The following is a 19498-nucleotide window of genomic DNA, read 5'->3' as shown; positions in this document are numbered from 1 at the left end:
CTATACTGCCCAATAGCTGAAGCTCTCTGGGCGGTTCACAACCATTGGCCCCGCTCCACCACCACGGAGCACTGAATGACAACAGTTCTGCTCGGCCCTTGTCTTTGCACACGTGACTTCAGCCAAAGAAATGCGAAGCCCCAAACTTCCAAGCAGCACGAGCTGGCAGTTATGCTGGACAGACTCATCCTCATGAGACGAAGAACTGAAATAAGTGCCCATGTCTGATTGCCAAGTGTAAGCTTAGCATGTGAATAATGAGATTTAACTGTAACTATGTTATTTTAAAGAGGAATTAGTATTTTATGTATGTTTTAAATGAAAAACTGATTTAAATAAAAAAACACAGATTTCAACGTTTTAAACATCTGATTATGTAATCATTGATTTTCATCCCCCCACCCCCCGGCCTATTGCTGTGACCTCTGGCAATTGAGGCTCTGTCCAGTCACTAATCCAACCTGCTGCTAAAGTCACCAGCTGGGATTAATTCTTCAGCTCTGGAAGTTTCCAGAGCTAGGAACACAGGCTAGAAGAAATCAGATTGGCCATTATGTGGGTCAGGCACTGATTCCAAGATATGCAAAGTTGTGCCCCTTTAAGAAACAGAGACCTCCCATGTATCACAGAGAGAACCAAGGACTTAAATTATTTGCTGCTAAAATTATAGCAACTCTCCGACTCTTGGAGGCATTCCACTGCCGCCCCAACTGGCTATATAACTGGATGTTTGGTTATATAAATCTCCTGCAACATGGTTCTTTCTGGATTTTGCAAAATTTTCATTAAATTTTGCATACTTTTCTTCCTCTTAACTGGGGAATCATGCCCCCTCACATTATAAATGCAGGGGGGATATTAGGTTAAGCCACTGTTAAGTATAATCAGTAGAATCAGTCCAAGGGATAAAATATTGAGGATCACTCCTCAATAAAAAGGAGGACTCCACTGAGTGCGCACACATGACAAAGCAATGCAGGAATGAGCTGAGGGTAAATCATTGACGCAGACTGAGGTTCCAAGTGGGCCGCTCTCTCCCTTTAAGAGAAACCTGGTCTGCATGATCACCACAGCCCACTGAGTTTATTAGCTGCAGTGGGCTGTGGCACCCACAGGCACCAGGTGGCCGATCCAAGCCCCCACAGCTTCTTGTTGCATGTGAACCCAGAGAGGGTAGGTTGTTGGGGTGGTTGACAAGTCACCCAGAACTGAGAGGTTGTTTTAGAGTTGTGGGTGGCTTGTCAACCACCCCAACAACCCACCCTCGCCAGATTCTCATGTAATGAGACGCGACACCACCCCACCAAGCCCCAAATATTCAAAATGGTGGCTGCTGCCGCAACGCAAAACCCTATGGAGAAATTCACCCACGGTGGCTTCTCGTTACGTGCGAACCAGGCCAGAGAGTCAGAGTGGACTCATCAACCACTGGACAGGCTGAAGGGAGGCAGGCACTGGGGTGCTGAGGAGAAGAAAGGAGCCAAGTTGCTTAACTTCCCTCTTCTTCACCCTACCAGCTTTATTTAGTAAATCACACACAATATCACACAAAATCAACAGAACACATCATATGGCATAAGCAGACATCACAAACAAGGATCCTGACAATGGCTGAGATCTTTCAGAAATTTGTCTTGGGCCAAAATGGTCTCTAAAGAGCTCAGTTTGTTCAAGTGTTTCTCAAACTTTGTGAATCTGGCCGAGTCCAGAGTCCTCTAGACTAAAAGGGTGACTTTGACTCTTGACAGGCTAGTCAGCTCATCTGCTCAATCTACCAGCAATTAAGAAAAAAGGTCCTCTCTTCACAACAACAGGCTGAGACAATGCACAGAAAAAGGCAAACCAAAGCTGCGCTAGCTTATGAGTCTCCAGGGGCTGCATGGAGACCATAATGGCTCAGATGTCATTGGGGTGTGCGCATGTGTGTGGAGTGCATCACTGTGGCCGCTGGAGCCTTTCCAGTCATGCTGGTGTCTACTCAGCACGGTAGGCAGACAGACACCTGGCTGCAAGAGGTGCCATGGGGAACCCCTTTTCCCAGGACCTCTGACCACCTGATATTCCCCTCTCATCTTCTGAATTTGAGTCACCCTCCCCAAAAGCTCAGCACTAGGCATGTGGCCTGTCAGGGCAATTAATTGCTCTCTTATTGGGTTGAGCTGTGTGGCGAGAAGCTCTTTGATGTCCCGGAGACTTCCAAGCAGCTTCTTATGTGATAACTGTGTTACTCCACAAAAAGCCCTCCCTGCAAATATCTGAAGCAGGCATCTTGGGCCTAGAGCAGCTTTCCCAACTGGGTGCCCTCCAGATGTATTGGACTGTAACTCCCAGCATCCCTCAGCCAACATGTCCAACACATCTGAAGGCCATCCAGTTGGGGAAGGTTGGTCTAGAGGTTGTTGCCCAATGGCAAAGGATCATCTAACCATGGGGAGACAGGAAAGAGGTGTACAAAATGATGCATGGTGTGGAGAAAGGGGAGAGGGAGACATTTTCCTCCCTCTCTCAGAATACTAGAACCCAATGGGGTCATCCCATGAAGCTGGTTGGTGGGAGATTCTGGACAGATAAAAGGAAGGGGTTCTTCACACAGCACAGAGTTAAACTATGGAATTCACTGCCACAAGAAGTAGTGATGGCCACCATCTGGATTGCTTTAAAAGGGACTGGACAAAATCCATGGAGAATAAAGGCTATCAAGGGCTAGTAGTGCTGACGGCTACGTGCCACCTCCAGTACCAGAGGCAGGATGCCCATCTGCACCGGTTGCTGGGGAGCATGGGTGGGAGGGGGCTGCTGCACTCATGTCCTGCTTGTGGGCTTCCCATGGGCAGCTGGTCAGCCACCACAGGAACAGAATGCTGGACTGGATGGGCTCTTGGTCTGATCCAGCATCAGGGCTGTTCTGATGTTCTGATGATTTGGGCTTATTAGCTCCAGGTAGCCGATCTGGGTGTATGGGGTGCAAAACACAACTCGACTGAGCTGGATTCCAACAGATTAAACTGGCCAGGCCAGGAAGGGAAGCTGAAGCCCCAGACACAGCCACCTTCCGTGATGGCCTCATTGCCCCCCCCCCCCTGGGCTACTGCAAGGGGCGGAACCAGGTATGCTGCTTTGAGTGCCTTGGATAAATAAACATTATGTTGGGCATGCAAAAAACCAACAAGAGAGAGAAAGAGAGAGAGATCTAATTTAGCATGATTATTTTGCTTGTATTTAGTGAACAAAGCTTTAAAAAAGTATGTTCATTTTTTGTCCACAAATACACCACAAGTACTAGACCTGAAATATTTGGGTGGGGGATGGAAATTAAAGCGTACTTAGGGCACAATCCTATGCATGTTTAGGCAGAAAAAAAGTCCTACAAATCCCAGCATACCCCAACCAGCATGGGAAACGTGATTTAAATGTTATATTATATAGAATTTTTTATTGGAATACTTGTAAAAACTTAAAGGAAATAGCATGTCCTTCTCTTACATTGTTTAAATTTAAGAACCCCCCCCCCAAAGGTACTGAAAACTGTTGACATGCTAATTAATTTTAGGAACCCAAAGTAATGTGCACGATATACTGGCAACCACTCCTCTCTTTCCACAGAGTTAAACTGTCTTCCACTAAAGTTGTTGAGGCACCTTCAGTTTCGCTGTCACTATTTATTAGTTTCATTTCACTCTGAGATGCATGAATATGACATACATGTATTCTCTCACAAACTTGCTGAGGATAATCATCGAAAAAGATTAATTGTATCTTTGAAACTGCCAGACTTGCCTAATATTGTATTTGCCATTGGCATACACTAATTTTTATTAATGAACTTTTGAAATGGAAAATTGTCCGTGGAAAAATAAAGTGCTGGAACATTTCCCAGGAAAATAATCCCTTTTTGAAAAATTTCAGCTCCACATCACTGGCTGGCTGTAACCTCACATGGCTATCTTCTAAAAAACACACACCACAAGTCACTTTAAAATCAGACTGGAGTCATTTTGAGAAGGGCTCCTATTCTGTAATGCTCTCACTTCCCTCTCTGAAACTCTCTCTGAGGGGGACAGGAGTTAAAACGGAAAGGGATTTGCTGATGTTTAAACTGCTGCAGAAAACCCTGCCAAAGGAGCAGCTGCAGGCAGAGCACATGATTCAGACTAATTCTGCATTCTTCCATGTATGCGAAAGCTTCTCAGCTTCCCACTCAAGAGAGAGACGGAATCAGCCAGGGCCTCCACTCCATCCCAGAGCAGCCCATCCACAAACATCGTGGCACCTGAGGTTCAGCTCCTGCTCATGGGCAGCAAAATGCCTGGTCTACCGTCTTTATTTCTAGGATCTTGGTGGTCCACAAAAAGCTACTTACTCCTGGGGCTACTGGACTAATTAAATGCCCCTGCCACCCTTTTAAAGTTGTGCATACAAAGAGTGCACAGGGGAACTCAGATGAGGGAACGCGACTGCGCCATACTCTCACCATAGAACAGTTGTTTGAGTGTACCCCTTTCCAGAACATTTCAGATGGCTACAAAATACTTCTTTAGAAGCTAGAGAAAATGTCCAACTGGATTTAGCAACAACTGACTGCTTCAAGGTTAACTGTGGCATCTACAGTTAGCTGCCTACCACATCACACTGGGCAGCACTGGCACAGAGATTAAATGTACAGTTCCATGTACCAGGGCCCCCAATTCTTTGAGTGGTGAGAATTTCTAGGAGTGCAGCACTTATCCCAGGTTTCTTTTGGGAGGAGGTCACTGGAGCCTTAGTGGTGTTTTGTAATATTTGTATTTATTTATGAACATAGAAATTGAACATACGTGGAGGCTCACAGCTTGACATTCCAAAGTCCGATCTTTGAGGAAAGTGGCACCCCACGATATTCCAGATCTCCAGCATAATTCTCCCTCTCTGTGTCTTTTTCCCAGACTGTTGTTTCTTATAGAATCATAGAATAGTAGGGTTGGAAGGGGCCTACAAGGCCATCGAGTCCAACCCCCTGCTCAATGCAGGAATCCAAGTCAGAGCATCCCTGACAAATGGCTGTCCAGCCTCGTCTTAAAGGCCTCCAGTGTGGGAGAGCCCACCACCTCCCCAGGTAATTGGTTCCATTGCCGTATTGCTCTGACACTCAGGAAGTTTTTCCTGATGTTCAGCCGGAATCTGGCTTCCTGTAACTTGAGCCCATTATTCCGTGTCCTGCACTCTGGGATGATCAAGAAGAGATCCTGGCCTTCTTCTCTGTGACAACCTTTCAAGTACTTGAAGAGTGCTATCATATCTCCCCTCAGTCTTCTCTTCTCAAGGCTAAACATGCCCAGTTCTTTCAGTCTCTCTTCATAGGGCTTTGTTTCCAGTCCCCTGATCATCTTTGTTGCCCTCCTTTGAACCCTCTCCAGCTTGTCTGCATCCTTCTTAAAGTGTGGTGCCCAGAACTGGACACAGTACTCCAGATGAGGCCTAACCAGTGCTGAGTAGAGGGGAACTAGTACTTCCTGGGATTTGGAAGCGATGCTTCTATTAATGCAGCCCAAAAGAGCATTGGCCTTTTTTGCAGCCACATCACATTGTTGGCTCATATTCAGCTTGTGATCGACGACAATTCCAAGATCCTTCTCGCTCGTAGTGTGGTTGAGCCACGTATCCCCCATCTTGTAACTGTGCATTTGGTTTCTTTTTCCTAGGTGCAGAACTTGGCATTTGTCCCTATTAAATGCCATTCTGTTGTTTTCTGCCCAGCACTCCAGTCTATCCAGATCACTTTGAATTTTGTTTCTGTCTTCCAAAGTATTAGCTATCCCTCCCAATTTTGTGTCATCTGCAAATTTGATCAGCATTCCCTGCACCTCCTCCTCCAAGTCATTAATAAAAATGTTGAAGAGCACTGGGCCCAGGACTGAGCCCTGCGGTACCCCACTCGTTACCTCTCCCCAGCTTGAGAAGGTCCCATTGATAAGCACTCTTTGAGTCCGATTCTGTAGCCAACTGTGGATCCACCGGATCGTTGTTTCATCTAGCCCACTTCGAGCAAGTTTGCTCATCAGGATATCATGGGGCACTTTGTCGAAAGCTTTGCTGAAGTCGAGGTATATGATGTCTACAGCATTCCCACGGTCTACAAGGGAGGTGACTTGATCCAAAAATGAGATCAGATTTGTCTGGCAGGACTTGTTTTTGACAAATCCATGTTGGCTTCGAGTAATCACGGCATTGTTGTCAAGGTGCTTCCAGATGGATTGCTTTATCATCTGCTCCAGAATTTTCCCAGGGATTGATGTCAGACTGACTGGTCTGTAGTTCCCAGGTTCCTCCTTTTTACCCTTTTTGAAGATAGGGACAACGTTAGCCCTCCTCCAGTCATCTGGCACTTCCCCGGTCCTCCATGATTTCTCAAAGAGAATAGACAGCGGTTCTGAGAGTTCTTCTGCCAGTTCCTTTATTACTCTAGGATGCAGTTCATCTGGCCCTGGAGATTTGAACTCATTCAAAGTAATGAGGTGTTCCTTGACCATATGCCTGTCGATCTCAAGCTGCAATCCTGCCCCTTCAGCCTGTACTTCGCCTTTGCCAGGGGGCTTATAGACCCTCTTTGAGGAGAAGACTGAGCCAAAGTAGGAATTGAGCACCTCTGCCTTTTCTTTGTCATCTGTTATCATTTTGCCATCCTTATTTAATAGCTGAACAACCATTTCTTTCCTCTGCCTTTTACTATGCACGTAGCTGAAGAAAGCCTTTTTGTTGTTTTTAGCATCCCTCGCTAACCTCACCTCGTTCTCCGCTTTAGCCTTCCTGACGCCATCCCTGCAATTCTGTGCTACCTGCCTGTACTCTTCCTTTGTTACTTGGCCTTCTTTCCACTTCCTATATGTGTCCTTTTTTGTTTTCAGGTCATCCCTAAGCTTTTTGTGAAGCCACATTGGCTTCTTCTGTTGTCTTCCACCTTTTCTTCTTGTTGGAATTGTTTGTGATTGTGCCTTGAGAATTTCCTTTTTTAAAAGTTCCCACCCATCTTGGACTCCTTTTCTCGCTAGCATTGTTTGCCATGGGACCTTACTGATCATTGTTCTGAGTTTATTAAAATCAGCTTTCCTAAAATCCAGGGTACGCGTTTGAGTACACTCGGCTTTTGCTTCCCTTAGAACCAAGAACTCAAGTACAACATGGTCGCTTTCCCCCAGAGTTTCTTCACACACTCATGTAGCTTGAATAACACCATCTTGAGCCAGGGTCAGGTGGGAGCAGACAGACACACACCTTTCTCCAAATGACTATTCCGCCCACCCCGCCCCGCATTCCAGAAGAGCCTCGGACCATTTCCTTGTCAGTCAAAGGGAAATATCCCTTGCATCCCTATGTGGCAACCTATCACTGCAATTTACCGAAATGTCCCAGCCAGATGATGGGCCAGACCTGTCTGCAAATTTCAGCCCACCCTCTCTCTTGGAGTCAAAAATTACCAGATTGGAAGGTGCCCCAGGAGATCATTCAGCTCAACCCCTAATCTCATAACTGTCCTTTATGAGGGGGGACCCCACATTTCAGCCATTCTTGAACTAGGAAGTTTGGTGAGACCTTTAAATATTTTCATACCTGGACTGGTGCTCATTCTTTACAATGAATAAAAGGAACCTGGTGGTTGGAGTCTACTACCGGCCACCCAACCAAGGAGAAGACAAGGATGAAACTTTTGAAAAGCAAACTGCCAATGTTTCAAGGAAGCAGGATGTAGTGGTAATGGGGGACTTCAATTTCCCCGATATTTGTTGGGAGACAAATTCTGCAAAACATGGCCCCTCCAGGAAATTCCTGGCTTGTGTGGCGGATAACTTCCTCCTACAGAAAGTAGAGGAAGGAACTAGAGGATCGGCTATCCTTGACTTGATCCTAACCAACAGACATGACTGACTGGATAAAGTAACAGTTACAGGAACTCTGCGGGAAAGCAACCATGTAATACTTGAGTTCTTGGTTCTAAGGGAAGCAAAAGCCGAGTGTAGCCAAACGCGTACCCTGGATTTTAGGAAAGCTGATTTTAATAAACTCAGAACAATGTTAAGTAAGGTCCCATGGCAAGCGACTCTAACAAGAAAAGGGGTCCAAGATGGGTGGGAGTTTTTAAAAAGGGAAATTCTCAAGGCACAATTACAAACAACCCCAAGAAGAAAAAAGGTGGAAGACAACAGAAGAAGCAGATGTGGCTTCACAAAAAGCTTAGAGATGACCTGAAAACAAAAAAGGACACATATAGGAAGTGGAAGGAAGGCCAAGCAACAAAGGAAGAGTACAGGCAGGTAGCACAGAATTGCAGGGATGGTGTCAGGAAGGCTAAAGCTGAGAACGAGCTGAGGTTAGCGAGGGATGCTAAAAACAACAAAAAAGCTTTCTTCAGCTACATGCATAGTAAAAGGCAGAGGAAAGAAATGGTTGTTCAGCTATTAAATAAGGATGGCAAAATGATAACAGCTGACAAAGAAAAGGCAGAAGTGCTCAATTCCTACTTTGGCTCAGTCTTCTCCTCAAAGAGGGTCTATAAGCCCCCTGGCAAAGGCGAAGTACAGGCTGAAGGGGCAGGATTGCAGCTTGAGATTGATGGGCATATGGTCAAGGAACACCTACTTATTTTGAATGAGTTCAAATCTCCAGGGCCAGAGGAACTGAATCCTAGAGTAATAAAGGAACTGGCAGAAGAACTCTCAGAACCGCTGTCTATTCTCTTTGAGAAATCATGGAGGATGAGGGAAGAGCCAGATGACTGGAGGAGGGCTAATGTTGTCCCTATCTTCAAAAAGGGTAAAAAGGAGGAACTACAGACCAGTCAGTCTGACATCAATCCTGGGAAAATTCTGCAGCAGATTATAAAACAATCAGTCCACTATGGATCCACAGTTGGCTACAGAACAGGATTCAAGGACTGCTTATCCTGGGCCCAGTGCTCTTCAACGTTTTTATTAATGACTTGGAAAAGGAGGTGCGGGAAATGCTGATCAAATTTGCAGATGACACAAAATGGGGCAGGATAGCTAATACCTTGGAAGACAGAAACAAAATTCAAAGTGATCTGGATAGACTGGAGCGCTGGGCAGAAAACAACAGAATGACATTTAATAGGGATAAATGCCAAGTTCTGCACCTAGGTGAAAAAAACCAAAATGCACAGTTACAAGATGGGCGATACTTGGCTCAACAACACAACAAGTGAGAAGGATCTTGGAATTGTTGTCGATCACAAGCTGAATATGAGCCAACCATGTGATGTGGCTGCAAAAAAGGCCAATGCTCTTTTGGGCTGCATTAATAGAAGCAGAGCTTCCAAATCCTGGGAAGTACTAGTTCCCCTCTACTCAGCACTGGTTAGGCCTCATCTGGAGTACTGTGTCCAGTTCTGGGCACCACACTTTAAAAAGGATGCAGACAAACTGGTGAGGGTTCAGAGGAGGGCAGCAAAGATGATCAGGGGACTGGAAACAAAGCCCTATGAAGAGAGACTGAAAGAACTGGGCCTGTTTAGCCTGGAGAAGAGAAGACTGAGGGGAGATAGGATAGTGCTCTTCAAGTCCTTGAAAGGTTGTCCCAGAGAGGAAGGCCAGGATCTCTTCTTGATCATCCCAGAGTACAGGACACGGAATAATGGGCTCAAGTTACATGAAGCCAGATTCCAGCTGAACATCAGGAAAAACTTCCTGTTAGAGCAATACGACAATGGAACCCATTCCCTAGGGAGGTAGTGGGCGATCCCAGACTGGAGGCATTCAAGAGGAGGCTGGACAGCCGTCTGTCAGGGATGCTCTGACTTAGATTCCTGCAGCGAGTAGGAGGTTGGACTCAATGGTCTTATAGGCCCCTTCCAACCCTACTCTTCTATGGGTCTATGATATGGAGACAGTGCAGAAAAGTGTACACATGCGCATACACACACAGAAATTTGCTGTCTTATGGAAATGCTTCATGTTGCACCGAACTTAACTAAAAATAGCCCTTAATTTAATAAAAATAGAAATCCAGGTTTCTACAAGGATTGGCCTGTGCAGACACAGGGAGAGAGTGAAACAAGGAGATTGGAAAATGGTTGGGTATGACTCAGTTCACTGGCAAAACTGGTTCCTCAATGGAAGCCTCTAAAGCATAACTGTTGCTGAAAAGATCAAACACAAGTCTGGCCATCATCTGTATTCTTGGGATCCTCTGGAGCCTGAAGACAAGTCTGGGGACCAGGAGTGTATTTTGCCACAGGAATTCCCCTCCCTCCGCCCCTAGGCTGTCACCAGCTAGAAGTTCAGCTTCCCAGCACTCAGGCACAGCATTACAAACAGATGAAACATGGACACATCCCATGTAACATACAAAATAAAGATGATAAAACAGGAAAAAACTTTTAAACACATCCTCTTTTCCTTCCAGATGTTTATTTAAAATGTGTATATGCTGCTTCTCCAGCATATGTTCAAGGGAACTTACAGAGAAAAGATGCAAAACTGTAACCATGTACTATCAAAAAGCCACAATAAAAGCCATAACCAGAAGATGTATCAACAAGCCCCCCCTCCCCAATCACTCTAGCGAGAAATCCTAAAGCAGCCTTCCCCAAGCTGGTGCCCTCCTGATCCTCAGACTACAAATCCCATCATCCCTGATAGGCCATGCTAGCTGGGGCTGATGTGATTTGTAGCCCAAAGCACCCGGAGGGCACCAGGTTGGGGAAAGCTTGCTTAGAGGTTGACATAAAGGAGAGGTGTTACCATCCATCCATCCAGGATGTAAAGGGAACAATTCCTCAGTTCCAGAGCTGCTGTATGTTCCTGCTGTGCAGGTGCATGGTCACTGGAGCCAGGCCTGGTCTGGCAAGCAAAGATGGCTGGAAGGCTGTCTTGGGGAGAGATGGCATCTCATAGGTCTCATAGCATCATAGGGCTGGAAGAGGCCCACAAGGCCATCGCGTCCAACCCCCTGCTCAGTGCAGGAAGCCCGATTCCCACGCGGTCTCCCATCCGAGTACTAGCCAGGGCTGGCCCTGCTGAGCGTCCGAGATCAGACGCATCCAGCCAGTGGTATGTCGGTCCCAGGCTACGCAGAACTGTGTAGGTTCAAGCTTCATCCGGGCCCAGAGGCTGGGACGAAGAGAAGGGCATGTGGGCTCCTGTCTCCTGAGGTTTAGCAGGAGAGGCTGCAGCATTTTGCGCCAGCCGAAGTGTCCAAATCTTCTTCAAGAGCAGCCCCAACAGCAGTTTGTAAAGTAATACTGCAGCAATACAACAGCACTACAACAGTCACGCCTGGCAGTTGCAGAAGTGCAGGCCAGAGTGGAGAGTCCCCCCGCCAAGAGGAGATGCAGCCTCTGCAGATGTCATGGCTAGAAAGTTGCTCAAGAGATCACAGCAAAGGAAGGAAGAAGCCAAAGACAATACAAAAAGCACAACGACGTTCCTGGGCAACCTGTTGTCCAGTGATGCAGCTTTGCAGCCTTGGTGTCATCTGGAGCAAGGCAGGATCCAGAAGACACCAAAGCTGCATGCCTGCACATTAATGGGGCAACAGCCAGCTTGTGGTTGCCAGGGAACTTTGTTATGCTCTCTGTATTATCTTTGGCTTTAATTATTACCTCTGGTTATACTGAAGTTGGGTTTCATTCTGGTCCTTCATTAAAAACAGCCAGCAGGCTTTATTAGTAGCCTTGTTACTTTGCAGTATATGTGTCTATGCTTGGATCTCGCTGATTTTATCATGCAACAGCTTCAGGGGTTTTGTGATGTGATGTGGGTTGCATTGCCCATAACTACATTCATTAACTCGCTTCTTTGCCACGGCAAGCCTGGACTGGCTGCTGCGCCTGGAATGGGAGACTGGGGCTGCCACTCAGGGTGCTTTTGGCATTTCCCAAGGGTAGGGATTGTTTTAAGAAATATTAGTAGAAGAAACATTCTGGCCCAGTCGTAACACTTGCTGTCCTAGCAAGTCAAGGCTGGGACCCCTAACTAATCCATTTGCAAAGCACAGAATGCCACATCAACACTGCAAGTGACATGCTATGTTGATGCTGTGGGCAAATACGTCGGTACAGACACGTTTTGGATGGTGGTGTTAAAACTGTGATGGACACAAAAGTGCCAGGGAATAGTCATTTCCTTTGAAAAGTATTTATGTTTGGGGTCCCCATCTACAGTGTGCTTGGATAGTTTTGACCAACCACTTCCTCATTGGATCCTTGCCCCTCTTGGCTTATAGAAACTGGCAGGGAGGAAACAGCTGGCTGGTCATAGAGGTAATTAATGCCTCCTTGCGGGAGGAGGGGTCCCAGGTTGCCTGAAAGAGGCAGTAGTGAGACTACTCTTGAAAAAATCTTTCATGGACCCGGAAGATCTTAACAACTTTAGACTGGTGGTGAATGTTCCTTTCCTGAGCAATGTCCTTGAGCAGGTGGATGCCAACCAGCTCCAGATGCTTTTGGAAAAGACCAGTTATCTGGATCCATTTCTGTCAGGGTTCAGGTCGCGTTCTGGCACAGAAACAGCCTTGATCGACCTGTATGCTGACCTATGTAGGGAGAGAGACAGGGAGTGTGACCCTTTTGATGCTCTTAGATTTCTCGGCAGCTTTTGATACCATTGTCCATGGTATCCTGCTGGGGTGACTGTCTGAGCTGTGAGTGGGAGGCACTGCATTGCAGTTGTTTCACTCCTACTCGGATGGCCGGCTCCAGAAGGTGGCACTTGGCGGATATTCCTCAGCCCCATGGATTCTCCAATATGGTGTTCCGGAGGGGTCAGTTTTATCCCCCGTGTTAGTCAACATCTACATGAAACCGCTGAGTGTGATCATCTGGAGTTTTGGAGTGTGCTGTCATCAGTATGCTGATGACACACAGCTCAATTTCTCCTCTCATCTCCTTCAGGTGAGGCTGTGGATGTGCTAAATTGGTGCATGGCTGCGTCAATGGACTGGATGAGGCCTAATCAACTGAAGCTCAATCCAGACAAGACCAAGATGTTCTTAGTGAGTGGTTCTCCTGACCAGGTGGAGGGTGTTTAGCCTGTTCTTGAGGGGGCTGCATTCCCCTGAAAGAGCAAGTTCATTGCTCGGGAGTTTTCCTGGAGTAATCATTGTCACTTGAGGCACGGTGGCCTCAGTGGCATGGAGTGCCTTCTACCAGCTTGGGCTGGTGGCCCAGCTGCACCCCTATCTGGACTGTGATATCTTGGTAACCTCCAAGTTAGATTACTGCAATGCACTCTGTGTGAGGCTGCCCTTGAAGACTGTTTGGAAGATACAGCCTGTGCAAAATGCAGCAGCCAAACTGATAGCAGGGAGCAGAAGGTCTGAGCACCAATTCTAGCCCACTTGCACAGGCTGCCTGTATGTTTCTGAGCTCAATTCAAGGTGCTGGTTTTAACCTATAAAGCCTTACATGGCTCAGGACCGCAATACCTGACAGAGCACTATTGACATTATGATCAACAACTGAGGCCTTCTTCGTGGTAGCCCCACAACTGTGGAATGCTCTCCCCACTGAGATCCACCTGGCACCAACAATGTCATTTTTTCAGTGCCAAGTTAAGACTTTCCTCTACTCCCAGGCATTTCACCCCTTCAAAAAAATCACACCCACACCGCTGCAATCAGGGTTCTTAAAAGCCTCCATTTGTACCAATGTATAAGTGTGTCAGTGGGGCAGGAGCAATCACATTGTGGGGCCACATGCCAGCCACTGTGGGCCCCAACATGCTTGCCCAGAACCAATCTGGCCCTTGGGCTGAAAAGGGTTACCCACCCCTGCTATACAGTCACCAAACCTGCTGTCTGGTTTGGCACAGAATTTGACAGCCTGAAAAAAATGGAGCTTTCATTTCAAGCCAACATTTCCAACCCTCATGCTTTAAGAACATTCCCAGCTCTCCTCCCCGTGCCCTGGTGCCCTGGTCCTTCTCACATTACTTCCCTTTTCCCTTTCCTTGGTTTCCCCCAATGTCAAATTTGAATACCTGAATCACAGAGCACTGCCATTTTTGTTATGAAACAACACTGGAAGAATTTGGTGGGGAGCAACAGTTACAGCAGCCCTCTTCAGCTTGAGTCACGTTTAATTTCAGGACAGAGAATTCCTCAACCATGAAGCATTTATAAAAAAGGACGTTAAAGGGAAGAGGCCTTTAACACTATTAGAACAGAGGCTCAGATAGAATGTATCACAGCTGAACAGGGTATGAAAAAGTCCAACAGGACGCCAGCACAATTACATATTTATCCATTAGATTTATACTCCAGCCTTCAAATACATTATCAGAGTGGCTTACAATATAATATTAAAAATAGTGCCAGTGAGTGCTTCCACACTAGGCATTACCTATGGAATAGCTACATTTTGTTCAATCACTCTTTACTTGATTTTGATTCAACCAAACACACACCCCAATATTTGCACAATAGCACAAAATACATTTTAGTGTAAACTGAAAAAAATGCTTTAAAAAATACACAGGATGTCTTTCCAGTTGGTGCTTTTTTAGCACTGTTTTTTTAAAATGAAGAACTTTTAATTAATGTTAAAATACTTTTTAGCCTACCTTTTAAATAAAGAGGTACTACAGCATATATTTAAGAATTGCCACACACACACACACACACACACACAGACACGAATAGGGAACCTCCAGTTCGTGAGGCAAATGTGGCCTGCCAAGTGGGCCGATCTGGCCTGCAGGGCCTCAGACAAGGCCCTTCCCCAAAGCCCCTCAGGAGGGAGAATGGGGCTGTATCCCCTTCGATCCCTCCCTGTGCAGGGAACACAAAGAAGCTGGTGCCTTGGTGGGCCTCTCTCCCCCCAGGAAAGCCCAGGCAGAGCAAAACCAGCTCCTGGACTGAGGCGCCATCTGCAGTGGGTCCAGCTGGCACTTTGGCTGGGGATCTGAGGACCCCGCACCCCTTGGTGTCACAGATGGGTCCCACCCCCGATGTCATCCAGACTGTGGGTGAGGTCCAGGGGAGGAATCGGCCCTCCAGACCCCTGCTTTAAACACATAAAGTTCTGGAAACCAGCCGTAGAAATGACGCAGCTGTGAAAGGATTGCTTAACGATGATAGGGATTGCAGGGACACTGAGATCCATCATCAAACTACAAAACAGTGAAGACAGAACCACATCTAGACCAGCCTTGAATTTAGCGCTTTGCCTGGTCGCTATAGGCAGCAAGAAATTCCATGCAGGCAAAGGAACAGGGGAGGGGTGGGGACTGTTCCTCTGGTTACTTTCTGTGCAAGCAACAAAGGAAGGGAAGCCCCTTCCTCCGTGGCAAGAGCAGAAGTGCAGTGGGTTGGTGGAAGATCATTTTGTCGCTTCTCTGCCAGGCCACTTGAATTCTTTTGCTAGATATGAAGAAAGGGAAGCCCAGTCCTCTATGGCTAGCATAAAAATAAATGGGCGACAGAAAAGCGACAGAGATCTGTCCCGCTTCCACCCGCCTCCTTGGCAGAAGCCGAGGGTGCTTTTCTTTCTCTTTTTATTAGCCTGCCTTTCCATGCTGGCCATGAAGAAGGCCTCCTCCTCTGCAGCCAGCATGGAAAGGCAGGTTGTTAGTTTCAGAGCAGGCTAGTAAAAAAAAGAGCTTGCAGTAACTAGTAACTTTTATGGGCTTATTTACAAGGCTGATCTGAACCATTGCTTTCTGTGAAGCTAAGTCAGCTATAGGTGACGAGAGGATTAAAGTTTCACTAACTGATATTACAAATTTACAAGCCACAAGGACCTAACAGTATGGGCACTTGGCGATTCTTTAAAAACTAGGCCTCTGGGTCACCCAATGAAATTGTCTGGAAGGAAGTTGAAAACAAGACAAAAGGAAATACAATTTCACACAGTGTGCAACCAGCTTGCACAGTGGAATTCTCTACCTCAAGGTGTAGGGATGGGCAATCGCTTGGTTGGCTTAAAAGTGGTTAGACGCATGCAGAGAGGCAACAGGCAGCCATCATGGCCAAAGGGTGCCTCCAGGTTCCCCCCCAAAGCTGGTGCTCCTGGAGACAAGAAGGGAGGGAGGGCTGTTGCCGTCCACCAGGTCCCACACTGGGCTTCCCGGAGGCATCTGGCTGGTCAACGCAGGACCAACACAGGATGCTGGACTGGATCAGCCTTCCCCAACCTGATGCCTCCCAGATGGATGTGTGGGATCACACCTCCCAGCTGTGCTGGCTGGGGGAGCCTGGGAGGTACAGTCAGCACATCTGGAGGGATGGACTAGATGGAGCTTTGGTCTGACCCAGGAGGGCTGTTCTTACATTTGCAATCTTAGGTGAGCAAATGAAGGACCTAAAGGGGGGGGGGGAGAGGTACCGAGAAGCAATGTTGCCTTATCGAGAACATGCCTAGGAAGCTGCCTTCTGAACTGACTGGAGGGAGATTCAGGACAAGCCAAAGGAAGGACTTCTTCCCACAGCACATAGTTACACTGTGGAATTTGCTGTGGCAAGAGGTGGAGATGGCCATCAGCCTGGATGGCTTTCAAGGGGAGAAGGCTCTCAATGGCTGCCGCTTCTGGTGGCTCCAGGCCACCTCCAGGATCAGAGGCAGGATGGCTCTCAGCACGGGTTGCGGGGGAACATGCGTGGGAGCATGAGCGGCACGCATGTCCTTCTTGTGGGCTTTTGTGTGAGCAGAACGCTGGACTGGACATGCCTTTGGCCTGATCCAGCATGGCGGGGTTGGACTCGATGGGCTTATAGGCCCCCTCCAACCCTACTAGTCTATGATTCTTCTTATGTTCCAGCTAAGTATTTATTGCCTACCCTGACTGCCCCGAACGGCTCTGTGGGGGTTGGGGCAGGGTCCGTTGCCAGCGCTGCCTGGAGAGGCTCCTGGGGACTTAACTGGAGACCTCCTGCATGCCACGCAGGGGCTCTGCTGCTGAGCTACAGCCCTTCCACAAAACACGGGGAAGCTCTCCAATGCAACGGCCACGAACGGGAAGCTGAAGCACAAGGACCAACTCAACTATAGCAATCCCAAGGGCGCGTACAACCGGACCACACTCTGCCCGTGGCCCAGAGCAATTCAGCGCAGAAGCAAGAGCCATGGCGGGGAGCAGAGGGAAGCTTGCATGGCGCCGATCCTGGGTTAAAACAGCACCGGACCCCAAGCAGAAAAGACGCTTACGCAGGAGGCGCGGGAAGGGGAACGGGCCCTGGGCAGCCACCCCAGCGCGCGGCGGGAGAGAGGGCCCTCCCCACGCTGGCGCCCCCGAGGCTCGTTGCAGCGCGGCTCTCGTCACCCCCAGCCGCAGGGCCACTGGGCTGTGGGCAGAAACAAGCCCGCGCTCCGGCTGCGGAGGCCAGCGCCCGCGGCCATGCCTTCCTCCAGCCCAGAAGGCGCGCAGCCAGACGTCCCCGGGCCCGCCCCGCGGGCCCACTCGGGGGAGGTCGGGAAGCGCCTCCCGGCCCAGCGCAGCCCGCGGGCTCCGGGCCTCTCACGGGACGTGCGCTGGGCCGGCGGCCGCATCAAGGCCCCAGAGGCAGAGCTGTCTGCTTCGCCGTGCCCGGGAGCAGGGCGCGGTGTCCTCGAAGCGGGGAGCCGGTCCAGGCGGCAGCCGCCTCGGAACGGACCCGCCCGCCCAGGGGAGCGCTCTGGCTCGGGAGGACGCGGCTTGCTGTGGGGCGCCCAGCCGGCGGCGGAGGGGCGGCAACACAGCCCCAGCCCCCGGGCGCTCAGCCGCTCAACAGCCCCGTGGCGCGCGCGAGGCCTCTCCGCGGAGCAGGGAAGCCCCGCACGTCGCAACGCTGCCGCCCCCGCCGGCCGGAGGAGGGCCCTCCCCGGAGAGCGCCAGGAGGGACAGAGGCGGCGCGCCCCCGCCCGCCGGAGGCCCCCGCGCTCGCTGGGGGCCGGCACGTCGGGGCTGGCGCCGGCCCCTCTCCCCCGGCCGATCTGGCGAAGCCAGCCCTCCCCCGGCCCGTACCTTCTCCGCCGGCCGAGGGGGTCGCGGCCCCACGCTGGCCGCTCGGGAGGGGGGCAGGGCGGGCGGGAGCAGCTGCAGCGGGCGCCGCGAGGAGCGAGGATGCGCCTGGCCCGGGCGGCGACAGCGGCTCAGCCCCACCTCGGCGGCGGCGGCGGCGGCGGGGTCGTGGCTGGCCTCCTCCGCGCCGCCGCCACGGCCGAGCCCGCCCCTCGCCCCGCCGGGGAGCGACCAGGGCCGGAGCGGGGCGGGCGGCTGGGTGCCGCAGCCCGCCACGAGGGGCCGGAGCGCCGGCGGGGAGGCGGGCGCCGGCGCGGGGGCTCACCGTGTGGCTCGGCTCGGCGTCCAGCTCCCGGCCTGCCTCCTTTGCGCCGCCGGGCGGGCGGAGCCGCTCTCCGAGGCGCCTCCGCGGCGGGGGCCAGCAGCGAGCGGCTGCGGCGGGGCGTGGGACGGAAGCGCCGCTTCTTCGCGCTCCGCGCAAGGCGGCTGGCGGGGCGGCCGGCTGGTGGGAGGGGCACCTCTGGAGGGCAGCCGGCCGGGGAAAGGCGGCCGCGGCCGGGGGGAGGGCGCCCGCGGGGCCCGAGGCCTCGGCTCCCCTTCTGCCTCGAGGCGGCAATAGAGCGAGCCGCGAGGCAGGGAGGGGCCTCCGCGCGCGGCCTGGGCTCGCAAGGCGAGGCGATGCTGGCGATGCGGCGCCGGAGAGGCCGCCTTGCAGAGCCGCTGCCCGGGGCCGGGCCCCGTTGTGCGGAGCGAGGCAGTCCCGCGTGTTTGCGGGTCGTGGAAAGGCGGCGGGTGGCTCGGGGCTCGTTTATCGCTATTGGCTTGGATCGAGACGGAGCCTGCACGTAGCCCTGTGGATCTGAGGGGCCCCACGTTAAACGGGACTGAGCCTGGCTCCGGCCCGGCCCGGCGGGGACGCCCCCCGCCGTCTGGAGACTGCCCGGCGGCGGCGGGGCTGTGGCGCGCGCGCCGCGCTGCCCCGGCGAGTCGCCTCTCGCGTTCCTCGGGAGCGCCGCGGTGGCTGCGGGGAAGAGTCCTCGCTAGAACGGCGCGTTCACTCGTGATTTATTCGAAGTATGCTTTCATCCCGCTCCTCGGCCAAAAAGGCTCCCAGCGCAGCTCGCGCGCAGTCAGTTGAAAAGGGCTCCTCGCACAGCGGGGAAGAGGACGAAACGAGCGTTTCAGCGGGCGGCTGGAGCGGCCCAGGGAGCATCTCGAGCGGGGCGCCCCCCTCTCGGGCCCGTCGGCCCTCTGCGCGTTTTGAACAGGAGGCCTGGGCACCGCCGTGAACCGGCAGCTGCGCTGTAGGGGGCCATCGCAAAATGCTGGGAGCGGCCCCGTTATCCGTGCTCGCACATGAATGTGCGCCGTGTGTGGTGGCTCACCTTGACGGCCCTGTCTCTCTGCTCCCCCGCCCCGTCTCTCTCTCTCTTTGGCTCCTTTCTCACTTTCTCTCCCCAAACTGTGTGACTGTATGGCTGTTTGCAAGTGTCCTTGTGTCAAAAAGCGACTTCTGTAATAATTAACTATAGCCTGTTTAGAACTAAAGGACAATTTCTATAAATAATACGTTG

General features: G+C 50.7%; 1 protein-coding gene across 2 annotated transcripts in view; it reads right to left on the bottom strand.

The window, feature by feature from the left end:
• Positions 1-18387, bottom strand: part of ST3GAL2 (ST3 beta-galactoside alpha-2,3-sialyltransferase 2) — a 70171-nt gene extending 51784 nt beyond the window's left edge. The window contains exon 1 of one of the 2 annotated variants that reach the window (XM_084812336.1): positions 18250-18387. The gene's annotated coding sequence lies outside the window, so the exon portion shown is untranslated. Of the gene's footprint in view, positions 1-17927 lie in introns of both variants that reach the window. The other variant, XM_084812337.1, reaches the window with a different exon arrangement.
• Positions 18388-19498: the final 1111 nt, after the last annotated feature.

The sequence above is a fragment of the Heloderma suspectum genome, chromosome 8 (genome assembly GCF_057233095.1).
Source record: "Heloderma suspectum isolate Gila_16-S chromosome 8, 16-S_ref, whole genome shotgun sequence".
Classification (NCBI taxonomy): domain Eukaryota; kingdom Metazoa; phylum Chordata; class Lepidosauria; order Squamata; family Helodermatidae; genus Heloderma; species Heloderma suspectum.
This window is presented reverse-complemented; position numbering and strand designations above follow the sequence as displayed.